This window comes from Lissotriton helveticus, chromosome 1_1 (assembly GCF_964261635.1).
Source record: "Lissotriton helveticus chromosome 1_1, aLisHel1.1, whole genome shotgun sequence".
Lineage (NCBI taxonomy): Eukaryota > Metazoa > Chordata > Amphibia > Caudata > Salamandridae > Lissotriton > Lissotriton helveticus.
Genome location: NC_136057.1, coordinates 1,788,452,192 through 1,788,468,670, shown reverse-complemented (window position 1 = coordinate 1,788,468,670; position 16,479 = coordinate 1,788,452,192).

The following is a 16,479-nucleotide window of genomic DNA, read 5'->3' as shown; positions in this document are numbered from 1 at the left end:
ATTTCTTACGCGGACGACACGCAGCTGGTGGTCTCACTGGCGCAGGAGGCCAACACGCCTGCGTCAGGCGGACTTAGAGAGTGCCTACAGGAAGTAAAGAGTTGGATGTCCTCATCATCCCTCAAACTGAACGGGGACAAAACGGAGCTGATGCTCCTGGGCCCTTCCGACCCCTGCTTTTTTAACTCTCTGTGGCCCCCTTGTCTAGGCCCCCCTCCAGCACCAAAGGACAACATCAAGAGCCTTGGGGTATGGCTGGATAGATCCCTCTCATTCAATACTCAAGCCACAAAACTTTCAGCTACCTGTTTTGGCCTCCTGAGGATGCTAAAGAAAATCCTTCCTCTTCTACCCATGGAAGCCAGGCAGGTAGCCATACAGGGTCTAATTCAGTCTCGCCTAGATTCTAACAACGTGCTATTCCTCGGCGCTCCAGACTACACCTTACGCAGACTCCAGACAGTGCAGAATTGCGCGTCTCGCTCACTGCTTGAGCTTCCTCGCAGACAATCAGTGAGGGCCGGTCTGGTCAGCCTTCATTGGTTACCAGTGCGCCAGAGAATCCTCTTCAAGGCCATGTGCATTGCCCATCAGGCCTTTTGGGACACAGGTCCCATGATTACCCGTGACTTAGTCACCCATTACCATCCCAGTAGAAACCTCCGCTCTAGCCAGACCTTTATGGCTACTCCCCCAAGAATAAGAAAGACTAGGTCTGGCGGCAGGACGTTCGCCTACAATGCATCCAAGACCTGGAATACCCTCCCCCTACATCTTAGAGCCAACCCCAACTTCTCTTCATTCCGCAAGCAGTTAAAAACATTCCTTTTCAATCTTCCCTACTAATTCTTAGCTAGCCTCTCTCAAAGGTCGCCTTGTTATTTTCTAGCGCTTGGACGCCTCCGGGCAGCAATTCGCGCTCTATAAATTCACATCCATTTCCATTTCCTGGCATCCTGCGTGGCATCTGAAGTGAAAGCAACCCGAGGCGCTAGCAAAGCTTTTTCCAAGACTATAATCAGACGGTCTGATTATATTCTTTGAAAAGATTTGCTAGCGCCTCGGATCGCTTTCTCTGTGCTAATTCTACGTGATGTGGGCGCCACCGTTAATGAAAGGGTTTCCGACAAATCGGACACTTAACAAAGTAAAAACACCGTTTTCAAAGTGTGGCCCACACAAGGCGGCCATCAAATAATGGATTGCTTAATAGGGTAGACTGGAAGGTAAATGGTTATCGGCCCAATTCCTGCACCCCCGTTGTCAGACAGCACCGCCGCCGGATATCTGGCACACAGTAGACACCACCCTGAGCTTTCTGTGCGACATAAGACTTTTTTTTTACCACTGGCTACACCCCACTGGGGGTGGTCTCGTCCATGCGCGCACACTCAGGGCGCTCATCCGTCAACGGCACTATGTCTCGGGGATTGAGGCGCTTTTGTGTACAGTTTTGGGAACGGCGTATTCAGTCAACGGAAACAATGGCAAGCAGCATCGGTAGGGATGGGCTTATTTCTTTCAAACCCCTTTGTGGCGCGCGGACTCTCGGCAGCCTGGGGTGGCACCAACAGACAGTACAGTACGGCCCTGTCTCCAAAACCGGAGGCAGCAGCGGGCTCTAGGGCCTCCTCTCACCCCTTCCAGCCATGAGCGGGCCCACACCCCGGCTTTCGGCTTCCCCTTACCTTCAGCTCCGCCATCTTGAGAAATTGTTGGAGAGACCGGTCCGGCGCGGAGGCAGCGACACTTCTCTCCCCCAGCCCGTGACGCGCAGGAAGGGGCTGTGGGGGCCCCGGGCTCTGAGGACCACTCGCGGCCTCCGAGAGCCAACGATGCCCGGGAGAGCTCAGACCGAGCGAGGGGCGCGTGTCCCCGCCTCCCCCCGTGAGCCCAGCGATACGGCCGAGGCCTACGGCTCTCCCCCGCCCCAGTGTGAGACATATACCCGAGCCTCCACCGATGTATAGAAAACCTACACAAGGCTTAGAGAGAAAAAACACATATATGGCTCAGTGTTCACACTATTCTTTAAAGAGAAAAAAACAAAAACAATGACGGTTCCTATAGCACAGCGGCCTGAACAGAAGCCGTCATACAGGCATGTGTATAAATGAGACTTTATAACTTGTCCTAAGCTTTAATTAGCAGAAACTTATTATCGTGATCTACAAGTAGTGTAAAACGGAGTGACGCCCCTCTCCTCCAATGGCTGGCTTCCGTTTAGGAAGCCAGCTAATGGAGAAGAGGGGCGGATTCAAGCCCCCACACTGTAAACATAAGATCTCTCCCTGTGAAACGGCGCAAGTGCAGCCTATGCAGGTCTCGACCTAAAAAGGTGTTATAAGCATTCTCGTTATCTTCTATATAACCAAGAAGACATTACGTACAACTGATCAACCATAATTAACAAGCATTTGGAATGCAATAGATCTTGCATTTTGAGAGTTTGAGCTATTGGCATTGTAAATGACAATGCCTTTTATTTATGTTTTAAAAACCAATACTTAAATAAAAGGCATTGTCATTTACAATGCCAATAGCTTAAACTCTGGCAAATGAAAGTCCCATTGCATTGCAAATGCTTGTTTACTAATGCACCTTCAGAATCACCATGGGAAGGGGGAGGGGCAGAAACATAAACTACGTCCATATTATGATGTGCATTAAGTTAAAAGATAGAATGTAGCTTCTACCGATAACATGGAGGCACTTCGTGACTCGCTCATCCTCCACGGACTGAGTGGTCGCTCCCTGGGTCCCTGGCTGAAGCCTGGTATCGTAGCGCTGCTGTGCTGAGCATTCGCTTGGAAAGCTACTTTTGCTTATAGCCTGCATATTCTGTGCTTTGCATATTGCTTTGTGGAAATAGCGCTCTATCTCACCATTTTCATAGCGCTGCTCTGTTGAACATTCGCTTTGTAAGCTACTTGCGTTTATAGCCTGCTGTGTGCTCTGTCTAGCGCTTTGTGGTATTAGCGCTCCAGCCCTCATTGTAATACTTTCCTATTTTGTTTGCGCATTCACCTACAGCGCTCCGCTCGCTCTGCTCCTCCCCCCGCCTCCATTTTGGTTGTTTGTTGTCGTCCTCGTGTGCACGACCCGCCTCCCAGCTGAGACGCCCTCGCCCCTCCCCCTTCCCACCATCCATATATGACAGTAGCCCATGCGCGCAGCGTCCACGCGCAGCGACCGCGCCCAATCCGCGCCGAAGGTGCGCCAAAGGTAAGCCCGTCTACGCCCGTCCGCGCCTGGACCGTGCCCAGCGCCAGACCCCCTGCACCTCGCGCTGCCCAGCCCCCCCGCGTTACCTACGATGCCGCCACCCTCCTAGCCCTTAACCCCGGTCGCGCCCCCAACTGCGTCCAAGCCGCTCCCGGTCGCACCCATGGACCGTTCTCCTGCTTCTCCTGCAAATTCATCGGCACCGACAACATCTCCGCTACGACCACACCACAGATTCCCGACCCCAACCACCTAGAATGCATACTTCTCAACACCCGCTCGGTCCACAGGCACGCCATTGACCTTTGGAACCTACTAGACACCATCTCTCCTGACGTCGCCTTCCTAACGGAAACTTGGATGAACGCTTCCTCCGCCCCTGACATCGCCATCGCTATCCCTGATGACTATAAGATCACACGCAAGGACCGCACCGACCATACAGGAGGCGGAATCGCTATCGTCCATAAGAAAACAATCCGCATCTCAACCAGCTCTGATGCCAACCTCGCCAACTCCGAACACCTTCACTTCCAGATCCACATCGACCCCAAGACCACACTCAGAGGCACCCTCCTCTACAGACCACCAGGGCCACGCGCAAAATTCAGTGAAGACATCACGGACTTCATCACCCCACACGCGCTCCCCTCCAAAGACTACATCCTTCTGGGAGACCTCAACTTCCACCTTGAAAAGATCAACGACCGCAACACCGCCACCCTCTTAGACAACCTCGCCAACCTCGGACTTAAACAACTGGTCACTTCCCCCACCCACATCGCAGGTCACACTCTCGACCCCATCCTCACCTCCAGCAACCATGTCTCCTTCAGCCACACTACAGATCTCCTCTGGACTGACCACAGCTGCGTTCACTTCACCTACAACAAGCCGAAACCCATCATCCACCTCCAACCAACTCTACAAAGAAACTGGAACAAAATCACCACAGAGCAGATCTCCACATCACTCCTTCAAACCTCCCCAGCCCCCTCTTCTAACGCCAACGAAGCCGCCTCCAACCTCACCCTTTGGTTATCCAACACCGCCGACACCTTAGCACCACTGAAAAAACGTCAACACAAACTTGGCATCAAAAAGGCTTCATGGTTCAACGACGACCTCAAGAAATCCAAGAAACTGTGCCGCTCCCTTGAAAAGGCCTGGAAAAAAGACCCATCCACCAGCAACAAGGACGCCTTCAAAAGCGCCATCCGTACTCACCACCAACTGATCCGAAAAGCCAAGAAAACAGCATTCAAAGATCGACTTGACAACAACGCCCACAACAGCAAGGAACTTTTCAACATCGTCAAGGAATTTTCCAACCCCTCGGCCAACTCCAACGACATCACCCCCTCTCAAACCCTCTGCGATTCCCTAGCCTCTTTTTTCCACAACAAGATTGCTGACATCCACAACAGCTTTGACAACCAACCCGGAAGCCAACCCACCCTACCATCAGCTGACCTTCGTCCCCCCGTCAACACCCTCAACGCCTGGAACCCAATCTCCACTGAGAACACCATCCGCCTGATGAATTCCATCCACTCTGGATCCCCCACAGACCCATGCCCCCACCACATCTTCAACAAAGCAGACTCCGTCATAGCTCCGCACCTCCGAGACGTCATCAACTGCTCCTTCAACTCCGCTACCTTCCCAGAAGATTGGAAACACGCTGAACTCACCGCCCTTCTGAAAAAACCAACAGCAGACCCCACCGAACTCAAAAACTACCGCCCCATCTCGCTTCTTCCATTCCCGGCCAAAGTCATCGAGAAAGCTGTCAACAACCAGCTCGCCGCCTTCCTCGAAGCCAACAAATCACTCGACCCCTCACAATCTGGCTTCCGAGCCAAACACAGCACTGAGACCGCCCTCATCGCAGCAACAGACGACATTCGAACTCTACTGGACAATGGAGACACAGTCGCCCTCATCCTCCTCGACCTCTCTGCAGCCTTCGACACAGTCTGCCACAGCACCCTCTTACAACGCCTCAGAAACATCGGAATCCAAGGAAAGGCACTGGAATGGATCACCTCGTTCCTCACCGGAAGAACCCAGAGAGTCCGCCTCCCACCATTCAAGTCCGAGGCTTCTGAAATCATCTGCGGCGTACCACAAGGATCCTCACTCAGTCCCACCCTCTTCAACGTATACATGAGCCCCCTCGCGGCCATCGCCCGCCAACACAACCTCAACATCATCTCTTACGCGGATGACACTCAACTGATCCTATCTCTCACCAAGGACCCCAGCACCGCTAAAACTAACCTACACGAAGGAATGAAAGAAGTCGCCGAATGGATGAAACAAAGCCGTCTGAAACTGAATTCAGACAAAACAGAAGTCCTCATCTTAGGTAAATCCCCCTCTGCATGGGACGACTCCTGGTGGCCGGAAGCCCTCGGAAATGCACCCATCCCGACAGACCACGCACGGAACCTTGGCGTCATCCTGGACTCTTCACTCTCTATGAACAGACAAGTCAGCGCCGTATCCTCCTCCTGCTTCAACATTCTTCGCATGCTCAGAAAAACATTTCGCTGGATCCCCTCCGAAACAAGGAAAACAGTCACCCACGCTCTAGTCACGAGCCGACTGGACTACGGAAACACCCTCTACGCAGGTACCACCGCTAAACTCCAGAAGAAACTACAACGAATCCAAAACGCCTCAGCCAGGCTCATATTAGACATCCCACGCAACGAACACATCTCTGGTCACCTTAAAGACCTCCACTGGCTACCCGTCAATAAGAGGATCACTTTCCGACTGCTTACCCACGCACACAAATCACTCTAAGACATCGGACCAGATTGCCTCAACTCTCGACTGTCCTTCTACACCCCCTCCCGCCAACTTCGCTCTTCCAGCCAAGCCTTCGCCACTGTACCTCGCATCAACAAGTCCACCATGGGAGGCAGATCCTTCTCATACCTGGCTGCCAAAACATGGAACTCACTCCCCGCTTACCTCCGCCTCACCCAGAATCACCTAGCGTTCAGAAAGCAGCTTAAAACGTGGATATTTGACAAATAATCCACCTCCCCTCCCTAAGTGCCTTGAAACCCTCTGGGTATGTAGTGCGCTATATAAATATTATGACTTGACTTGACTTGACTTCTCAGCTTGAAAACCACTGCTAAATGCAGCACAGTGTCTTCTACCTATTTGTTGGTTTATGCATTGAGTGAAATCAGGTGTGAACGTGTGCAGTGTGAGATGCCCCCTCCCATCCTCCCTCCAGCCTCTTCGGGACGTCATACAATGAAACCCACCTAGCATGTCAGACCTGAGAAAAAAATGTTTTCTCTAATGTCTCTAGCATTGGCGCATAGAAGGACGCTCATTATTCATCTCTAAGCCATGTTTATTCATTGTCCAATTAAGCATCCATTTTGTTCAGAAATGTACTTTGTCTTTCCTTAAACATTGTTTGTATTCAGACCCGCAGAATCCATTGTGATTGGTTCAGTGCTTTTTCTTCCCCGTTGTACTTTGTCAGGAGCAATTTGCTTCTATTTAAACACTTGAAATTATTGTAGTAGCCAAGCAAAAAGACTCCCTACCACCCCTGATGGTTATGTAATCAACGGGGACTAAGTTACTCCAATTCACAGATGTTCGTCACAAGTGGGTAGTGTGTGGTAGGGTCTATAGGTCCTCCAGCTTGAAATACTAAATAAAGCAATAAAAGGCATGTGGGCTCTGCTGAACTTCTGGGGTCTTATGGCAGCGAGCTGCCATAATAGGGGACTCTTGGGCCAAACCTAACACAACTATATTCACAACCTCAATCCACGTTTGTGCTCTGCACCCCAAACTGTAGAGTGTCACACATCATGGTAGCCAAGACCCAGTCTCATTAAAGAACCACCGCCTGGTTCAGTGGATAAGTTCATGCGGTTTCATCTGATTTCAATATCCACTGGTTTTTGGAACTCTACTAAACTGGTCCCGGTAAACTTCCAGTTGTATCGTGGGACTGGTTATTTATTGCGTATTTATCTTGTCTGACGTGCTTCTGGTGGGCGTGGTACAGACGGGTAGAATATTTTATTGCTGGTTCGGAGGCGAGGGGGTAACTTTTTTGCATGATTATATTGCGCAAACTTGGTCTAAAGGCATTGTAGTGCTTTAAATGAGCACTAGTCACATTACACAAGTTCGGATTCATGTATTTGTTAAACACGGGGCAAAGAAGTGATGTGACCAGAATCACAGGATGTTGAGCGACGCCAAGACTTAAACCTGGTTCTCCAGTTCTAAAGTTGCAGTTAACTGCTCTAGTCCGACTCTCGCAGTTAAGCCCCTCCGCCCTTAATTCTAACTTTGTTACTTGTGACCCTGGTGTATGTAGAGTGGTGCACGTAGCCATACAGCTGGCACGGGCACAGCCGTACCCCCGCATCCTAGGAGATCTCAAGTGCAAGCCAACAGCAGGATATATCGCACTGCCGGGTGGGCGGCAGTATGTAATAGGGGTGGGGGAGGAGCTGTGGGGCTTTCAGTGACGTGCACCAAGAATACTAAATGAGGCATCTCTGAGCCACGCACGTTGTATTGATAGCAGCGCTGGATACAATTTAGCGCCTAGACGAAATTCTGGAACTCGCATTTTGGTGTACAGTGCAAGTGAGGAGGGTGTGTTTTAGGACGCTCCTCTGTGAAGTAAACCTCCTAGTGGCACGTCTAGGTTAACAAGCGCAGGCCAGGCAGCTGCTGTAAACAAGCAGCTGTGTCTCTGAGAGAGACAGACGGAAGGCGAAACAAATAATGCTTCCCCAGTAATTAAAGGCACTAGTGTAACGCCGTGGGTAAAAGATCCAATCCCACAGGGCGTAGATAAAAGGAGACAGGGTGGCAACAATGAGGGAGTGACATGCCTTCAGTGCAATCATTGCACTGCCTTTGGCATAATTCGTGACGCAAAACAACGCGCACAAATCAGAAGTTAAGGCGGAGCTGGGACGAAGCTTCTGGAATCATATCGATTCCAAGAAGCCTTGTATGATGAGGGCAGCGCATGCGCTGCTTACGTCAGGCCGAGACCTAAAAAAGAATGAACACAAAACGCGTCTTCTAGTTTGTTTTTTTTGTCCTTGCAATGTTGGCAACTTCTTCCTGCCTGTTCTAATGCATGTTTGTTATAGCTTTTATTTTGTTATGGGGGCGGGGGACATCAACAACAGGAGAGTGGAGGTTGGGAAATAGTACCTGAATTACTATACGAGCAGCGGACGGACACTAGGGTAGAATTAACATATACCAGATTCCAAGGGCAGAGTGAGGTGGTGCTGAGTGATGCTGAGGTGGTGTTGTGCTGGTGCAGAGGTGATGTTGAGGTGATGCTATGTGGTACTGAGGTGGGATGCTGAGGTGGTGGTGTGCTGGTGCGGAGGTGCTGCTCGGGTGATGTTAAGTGATGCTGAGGTGGTGCTGTGGTAGTTCTGAGTAATGCTGTGGTGTTGCTGAATGATGCTGAGGTGGTGGTGCTGCATTGGTGCTCAGGTGATGCTGAGTTGGTGCTGTGCTGAGGTGATGCTGAGGTGGAGCTGCGCTGATGCTTAAGTGGTGCTGCATTGGTGCTGAATTGCTGCTTAGGTGGGGCTGCGCTGGTGGTGGGGCACTGATGCGGTGGTGCTGTGCTGATGCTGAGATGGTGCTGTGCCTATGATGAGGTGGTGCTGTGCTGATGTTGCGGTGGTACTGCACTGGTGCTGCGCTGGTGCTGAGGTGATACTGCACTACTGCACTGATGCTGGGTTGGTGCTGCACTGGTGGTGGGGCACTGATGAGGTTGTGCTGATGCTGAGATGGTGCTGTGCTAATGCTGTGGTAGTGCTGAGGTGGTGCTGAGTGATACTGAGGTGGTGTTTAGGTGGTGGTGTGCATGTGCGAAGGTGATGCTCAGATGGTGCTGAGTGATACTGAGGTGATGCTGAGGGATGTTTTGGTGGTGTCGTGCTGGTGCTGAGTGATGCTGAGTTGGTGGTGCACTGATGTTAGGGCGGTGCTGTGGTGGTGTTGAGTGATGCTGAGGTGGGGTTGAGTGATGCTTTGGTGACGCTGAGTGATGCAGTGGTGGTGCTCAGTATTGATGTGCAGAGTCATGCTGAGGCGGTGGTGTTGCACTGGGGCTCAGGTGGTGCTGAGCTGGTGTTGTGCTGATGCTGAGTGACGCTGTGTTGCTGCTGAGGTGGTGCTGTGCTGGTGCCGAGGTGCACTGGTGCTGAGGTTGTGCTGAGGTGGTGTGTACTTGTGGAGAGGTAGTGTTGAGTGATACTGAGGTGGTGCTGAGTGATGCTGAGGTGGTGCTGAGTGATGCTTTGGTGGTGCTCTGGTGGTGCTCCGGTGATGCTCTGGTGGTGCTGTGTTTGTGGTGAGGTGGTGCTGAGGTGGGGCTGTGCTAGTGGTGGTGCACTGATGTGGAGGTGGTGCTGCTGCTGAGATTGAGCTGCACTGGTGCTGCGCTTATGCTGAGTTGGTGCTGCGCTGGTGCTGAGGTGTTGCTGCACTGGTGGTGCACTGGTAAGGTGGTGCTGTGCTGATTCTGTGCTGGTGCTAAGGCGGTTCTACACTGGTGCTGAGTGATATTGAGGTGGTGCTCTGCTTTTTCAGAGGCGGTGCTAAGTGATACTAAGCTTGTGCTGAGTGATGCTGAGGTGATGTTGAGTGATGCTTTGGTGATGCTCAGGTGATGCTGTGCTGGTGTTCAGGTTGTGCTGTGCTGGTGCTGAGGTGATTCTGCACTGGTGTTGAGGTGGTGCTGCACTAATGCTGAATTGGTGCTGAGTTGCTGCTGAGGTGGTGCTGTGCTCGTGCTGAGGAGGTGCTGTGCTGTTGCACTGATGCAAAGGTGGTGCTGTGCTGATGCTAAGGTGATGCTGTTGAGGAGATGCTGCACTGGTGTTGAGGTGGTGCTGAGTGATGCTGTGGTGGTGCTGAGTGATGCAATGCTGGTGCAGCACTGACGAGGTTGTGGTGCTGCTCTGACGGTAAGGTAATGCTGTGCTGGTAGTGAGGTGGTGCTGCACTGGTGCAGATGTTGTGCTGTGCTGGTGCTGAGGTGGTGCTGCGCTGGTGATGAGGTGGTGCTACACTGGTTCTGAGTGATGGTGAGGTAGTGCTGTGCTGGTGTTATGGTGGTGCTCAGGTGGTGCTAAGTGATGCTCAGGTGGTGCTCAGTGACGCTGACTGGTGCTGAAGTGGTGCTACTCTGATGCTGAGGAAGATGCTGCGGTGGTGTTGCACTGTCTACTTGCAGGATATATTGTTAAGTAACCTCACATTACCAGCCATGTTTGGAGAACATGAGGAGGCATCCATTGATATTGGTTTTATTTTACCACTGATTGATATTTACCTCTTCAATCGTATCCAAATATTCACACTGACAAAAGCACAATGTAAATAGGTTGATCCATACCTGCCAACTCACATGGTGCCACTGTGAGACACACACAATATAGGCTCCCATCACATGGTCACATGGTGAGGAGCAGATATCACACAGAGGCAGGAAAATGACTGCGTCCATAAGGGGTGTGAAAACACTCCAGGACATCGGCACCAGCCTCAGCAAGCTTTTTGTTTTTGGAGGAGAGGGTTTGGGGGTGGGGTTCAAAAGTGCCTCGTAGGTACTTTTCGGCACAAAGCCACGCCCCCTTCAAGGCCCGCCCCCTGCTCACATGGTGAGATTGTTCTTCAAGTTGGCAGGTATGTTGATCCTACTGTTGGTCGTCTTCTTAAACTATACTTCCATTAAGTAGGTATATTATTATTTAAGGTTTGGACATTTTAGCTAAGGATCCAAAAATGTTATAGGATGAAAAACAAAATAGCCTCCGGCTGAACAAAACTGTTATAGAATGAAAAGCAGCATAGCCTCCAGGTGAAAAAGTGCGTGTGAAACAAAAGACAGTGGAAAACAAGATAAGGAAATGATTTGCAGCCCTCGGCTGAGCATGTTCGGAAAGACAAACAAGCCAAGGCAAAAGAAAAAGTAGTGTGCCAAAACTACCATATATGGCCGATAGCAATGTGATCCATGTAACAGGGCCAGTTTCCAGGGTGTGACCAAAACAGCAAAAGGAGGGACAAATGTAAACTATTCACCAATGAAAACAAAGGAATTTCGAAAGGCGCATGAGGAACGAAAGAAAACGGATGAGCGTGCTGAAAGCCCATACAGTAGATACAGCATGTCTTGAGAGACAGCGCATGCGCTGCCTAAACGAGACGTAAAAAAAGGAAGTTAAAAAACCCACTACATTACCTAGAAAACCCTCTGAAAAAACGACAGCATTACATCACAATAGAACTAGCAATCGGACGTCAAGCACTGTGATAATTATCTTGACTGAGAGCAACAAATCCTCTTTTCTTGTTAAGAGTCAGTCTACATGAATTCCAGAGAGCAACATCAAAACGGAATCAAAGGTCAGCAAACCAGTCACCAGATCCTTGAGAAATTCCAAAAGGAGTAGAGGACCGAAGATCCGTAAAGATGGCTTATTATTTTTAATGTTATGTTGCATTTATTTTTTTTAAATAATATTGTATTGTAATGTAATATACTGTACCTTTAAGGCTTAGTTTTAACCAGACAGAATAAAGGTATTTGATTCAGAATAAAGGACTCACTCAGTCTCACTAATTCACACAATCTCACTCATTCTTCTCTGAGCATTCTGTCTCACTCAGTCTCACTCATTCTGAATTACTCAGTCCTACTGTGGCTCACCTAGTCTCCTTCATAGTAACACTCACTGTCATTCTCCCTCACTCACATTCATCCTCATGCATACTCGCTCTTACTGTCACTCATTCTCACTCACTCACTCACTCTGACTTACTCCTTCACTGACTCTCTCTCACTTTAACTCACACACATAGTCACACCGACATGCTCACAGTGTTGGGATTTCATGAGCAATGAACAATCTCTCCGAAGACTGGCGCAGGTACTTTCATGTACCTGTGGCAGCAATCGCACAATGTCACCAGCTGCCTCTGTTTGTTGCTGGACCCGAAGCTGGTCTGCATTTTTGTTAATATACCAAGGTGCATAATAAATGAGGAGTAAATAATTATTCACTTTTGATATAATAAAATTGAACCAGAAAACAAGGAGGGTGTAGAGAAGCTGTGGAACCCATAAAGGAGAACCACCACTGGTCCAGGGACACCTATGCATCAACTTCGAGGGCTCAGCGTCTGATGCAATAAATATCACAGCTGATAAAATGAGACAGCTCTGTGTTAGGAAATTATTGAGAGTGATGATTATTGCCTACTCCGAGTTATCCCCTCGAAATTGGGCATAACAGACAGATTTTGGTACTTCAGATCCAAGCCAGGGCAGTCAGAGGATGACCTTTACTAACATCACTAAGACTAGGGGAGAGAGAGAGTGTGTGATGTGTGTGTTTACTCGTCCATCCTGGAGCAAGGGGAGGGATATTTTAACAATCAACCAAAGGATCTCATTTTGAGTGAGTCCGTGTATTCACACTCCCTCCATCCTCTACCGAGTATGATGAAATAGTCCTTCCTCACAAGGCATAAACTGCCTGGAAACAGAATCAACAACATGTTGTCCTCAAGCCTGAGAACTGAAAATACAACATCTTAATGAATGTATTTTCTCAAGGTCATTCACTGTTATTTTTACTTAAAAAAGACTTCTCACCAACTGCGCGATAGGGCATGAGCTGACTAAGGGGGCACTGGAGCTTTTCATTAGCACGAGGCATGTGCAGTCCAGAGGGTCAGGCTAGGATGTTCTGCTGCCAGTGGTACAGTTTGTTAGCCATTAACAAAGAGAGGAGAGATAAGCACTGCCACCCGCATCCATCATTGGAGATGGTCTACAGAGATGAGCAAGTAAGAAACAGAATTGGCTCAGTGGGAGGTTCGAGCAAGAAGGTCAGACAGCACAGGGCAGTCTTTGTCTACACTCCACATGTGCTGAACACATACATGTGCTGGATAGGGAGAAAGGACGATGCCTAATTGCTAGGAGGCTGTCCCCATCAAAGAGTCCTGGACAGGAGAGAGAGGGCAGCTGCTCCATCACTCTGCAGGTCACCAGGCAACAACAAATGACATTTAAATGAGCAGAAAGGGTGACCAGGTTTCATGACGTCTTGGTGAATTCCATAATATACTAGCACAGGCACATTGTCAAGGATTGATGGAACCTCTGTTATGTTATGTTAGGTAATCTTGTATAGCGCGCGAATCACCACGGGGCATCTCGGCGCTTAACTCAGAGTAACACCTGGGGGGGAACAACTAGGCAAAAGGACGTCTTAGTACAGAAGAGCCTTAAGATGCTTCCTAAAAGCTCGGTAGGATGTCATTTCTCGTAGCGCCATTGGAAGACTGTTCCAATATTTAGGGGCCAGGTAGGAAAAGGCCATACCCCTGATCTACGACGTTTAATTCGAGGTACATGGAGTAGCTGCAGTGTGCTGGATCTCAACGGGCGGATTGGAACATGTTTTTTCAATTTCTTTTTAAGGTATATTGGGCCTTGTCCCTGGAGCGAGATGAAAGTCAGGCAACAGACTTTAAAAAAAGATCTTTGTTTAACTGGTAGCCAATGCAGAGTTCTCAGCAGTGGCAACAAAGGGAAACCCGCCGGTTGGTTCAGGACCAGCCTGGCTGCCGTATTCTGCATAACCTGCAGTTTATTCCTGTAAGTTACTCCAACCTCGGCCAGTAGGGCATTCCCATAGTCTAAACGGCTAATGATGGTGGCTTGAGTCAGCGTTCTACGATGTTCCATGGGAATAAAGGGGAGAATTTTTCGCAGCAGTCTTAACCTAAAATAACAGGCCCCGGAGATCGAGGTTATGTGATCTTGCATTGAAAGGGCGTGGTTCAGCTTGATGCCGAGGTTGCTGACACTCGGTTTTGGCTTGGAAGGGGGGCCCAATTGCGTCGGCCACCAATCCTCGGACCAGGCTGCTGCCGCCTTCCCCAGCAACATGACTTCAGTCTTACTCGGGTTCAGCTGTAGGCAGTTGTTGGCCATCCAATTTGATATCTCCAGCATACCTGTGCTTAACCTGAGTCTGTCAGCCTCCGGGTTAGGGCCGATGTTGAACAACAACTGGGTGTCATCGGCGTACGACACCGTTTCGAACCCCAGGGCTTCAACCGCCTTAGCCAGTGGTGCCATATAGATGTTAAAAAGGGTAGGGCTAAGGCAGGAGCCATGGGGGACTCCCTTGTCCAATGATGTTTTTGTAGACTGATAGGAACCCATGGTGACTGTTTGGTATCTGTCTGTTAGAAAATTTTGCAGCCATTTAAGAGCTAAGCCCTGAATGCCGGCAGAGCTTAACCTCTCCGTGAGCCTAGCATGAGAGATGGTATCAGAGACCGCGGAGAGGTCAAGAAGGACCAGAATAGCTGAACCACCGGCATCCATGGTCATCCTCAGGGAGTCTGTGACCGCCAGAAGCGCCGTTTCTGTGCTGAAACCCCGACGGAACCCGGATTGAGAGGGGTCCAAAATACCGTTAGCTTCCAAATAACTATTCAGTTGCTGGTTTATGAAGCTTTCCAGCATTTTTCCTAAGAGAGGGATCAGAGAAATGGGGCGGTAATTGGCTAGATCCTGAGGATTGGCTGAGGGCTTTTTTAAGATGGGACGGACAAATGCTTCCTTCCAAGGGGCTGGGATAACACCTTCCAAAATTGAGAGATTAAAAAATTTTGGGGATGGAGGGGGCCAAAGTATTGAACAAGAGTGACATAATCTTGGGGGGGCAAGGATCCACCGGGGAGCCTGATTTGGCGGTCTCCAAGGCTCTTTGGGTCTCTATTAGCGAGATCAGCATGAAGCATTGCAAGGAGCAGTCTGTCTGGGTGTTGAGGCCACATGAACTACAATCAAGAGGTAAGATTTCCCCGGTCATAGAATGAAAAATTGGCATAGATTTTGTAAATTTTCTGCTGGAAAAACCCGGCCAATGAATCACATAAATCTTGCGAATCGATGGAAGATTTCTTACAGGCAGTCGGGGCAGCAAAGTCTTTGACAATGTCAAATAGCGCTTTTTAGGAATTATTCGCACTTTCTATTTGCTTCACAATATACTGACATCTGGCTGCCTTTAAATTATGATGGTAAACTGTCAGCGCGGATTTGAAAAGCATTTACGACTGCGGGGATTTACTCCGTTGCCACTGTCTTTCCAGCCTTTTGCAGGAAGATTTTTCCTGCTTCAGTTCGGTGGAGTACCATTGGGCTGACCGTCTAAAACGGGTAGGTTTGGCCATTCTGTTTGCTGGAACAATTGCATCCAGAACCTTAGCCAATCCCTCCCCAAAAACAGTCAGTGCATTTGACACATCCTGATCTCCTGGCAGGGACAGCGACTGAAACTCAGCCTCAAATACCCTAGTGGTCAGTTTGCTCCACTGCCGCTGTATTGATTGTCCACTCCCCGCAGGCTGACCTAGAGGTGTCTGCAAGCTAGAAGGAGACGTGAACTTGATCATCGCATGGTCAGTCCAAGTGAGGGGCCAGGCGGAATCAAACTTAAGTAAGTCTATATTCGTAAAGATTAAATCCAGAGTATGACCTCCACTATGCGTGGATCCTTGGACTCTCTGTGAGAGCCTCAGCTGCTCCATATCAGTGAAGAGCCTATTTACCTCCGGTGATGAGTACAGTTCCCCATGACAATTGAAGTCGCCCAGCAGCAGAAATGTATTGGATGCGAGGGCGTATGTAGCTATCAGGTCCACGAGTCTGTCCGCAAAGTCAGCCTTCGAGCCAGGAGGCCGGTATAATAAGGCTCCTGTCCAGCTTTCTGAGGGTGAGAATTTTACTTTGAAAATACCCACTTCCATGCTTTCATCAATTTGCGAGTTCACCCAAGAAATATTAATATGGTTTTTAAAAACAATTGCAATACCCCCACCCATTTTCCCCACCCTATCCAGGTGAATGATTTTATAATTGTCAGGAATGGCTATATTGATCATCGGGAAATTGGTGGGGTTCAGCCATGTTCCCGTAAGAAAGCAGATTTCTGGAGAGTATGAATTAATCAGGTCCCATATTTCAAAGGAGTGTCTGGCTAAGGAGCGGACATTACAGAGAATATAGGTCAGGTCTTCAGAAGGAGAGGTACCCGAAGGGCAGATTGAGGAGACGTGGCTAATGTTTTGGTTGCCCTGAAAAGTGCAGTGTTTACATGCCACAGGCCCTTCTAGTTT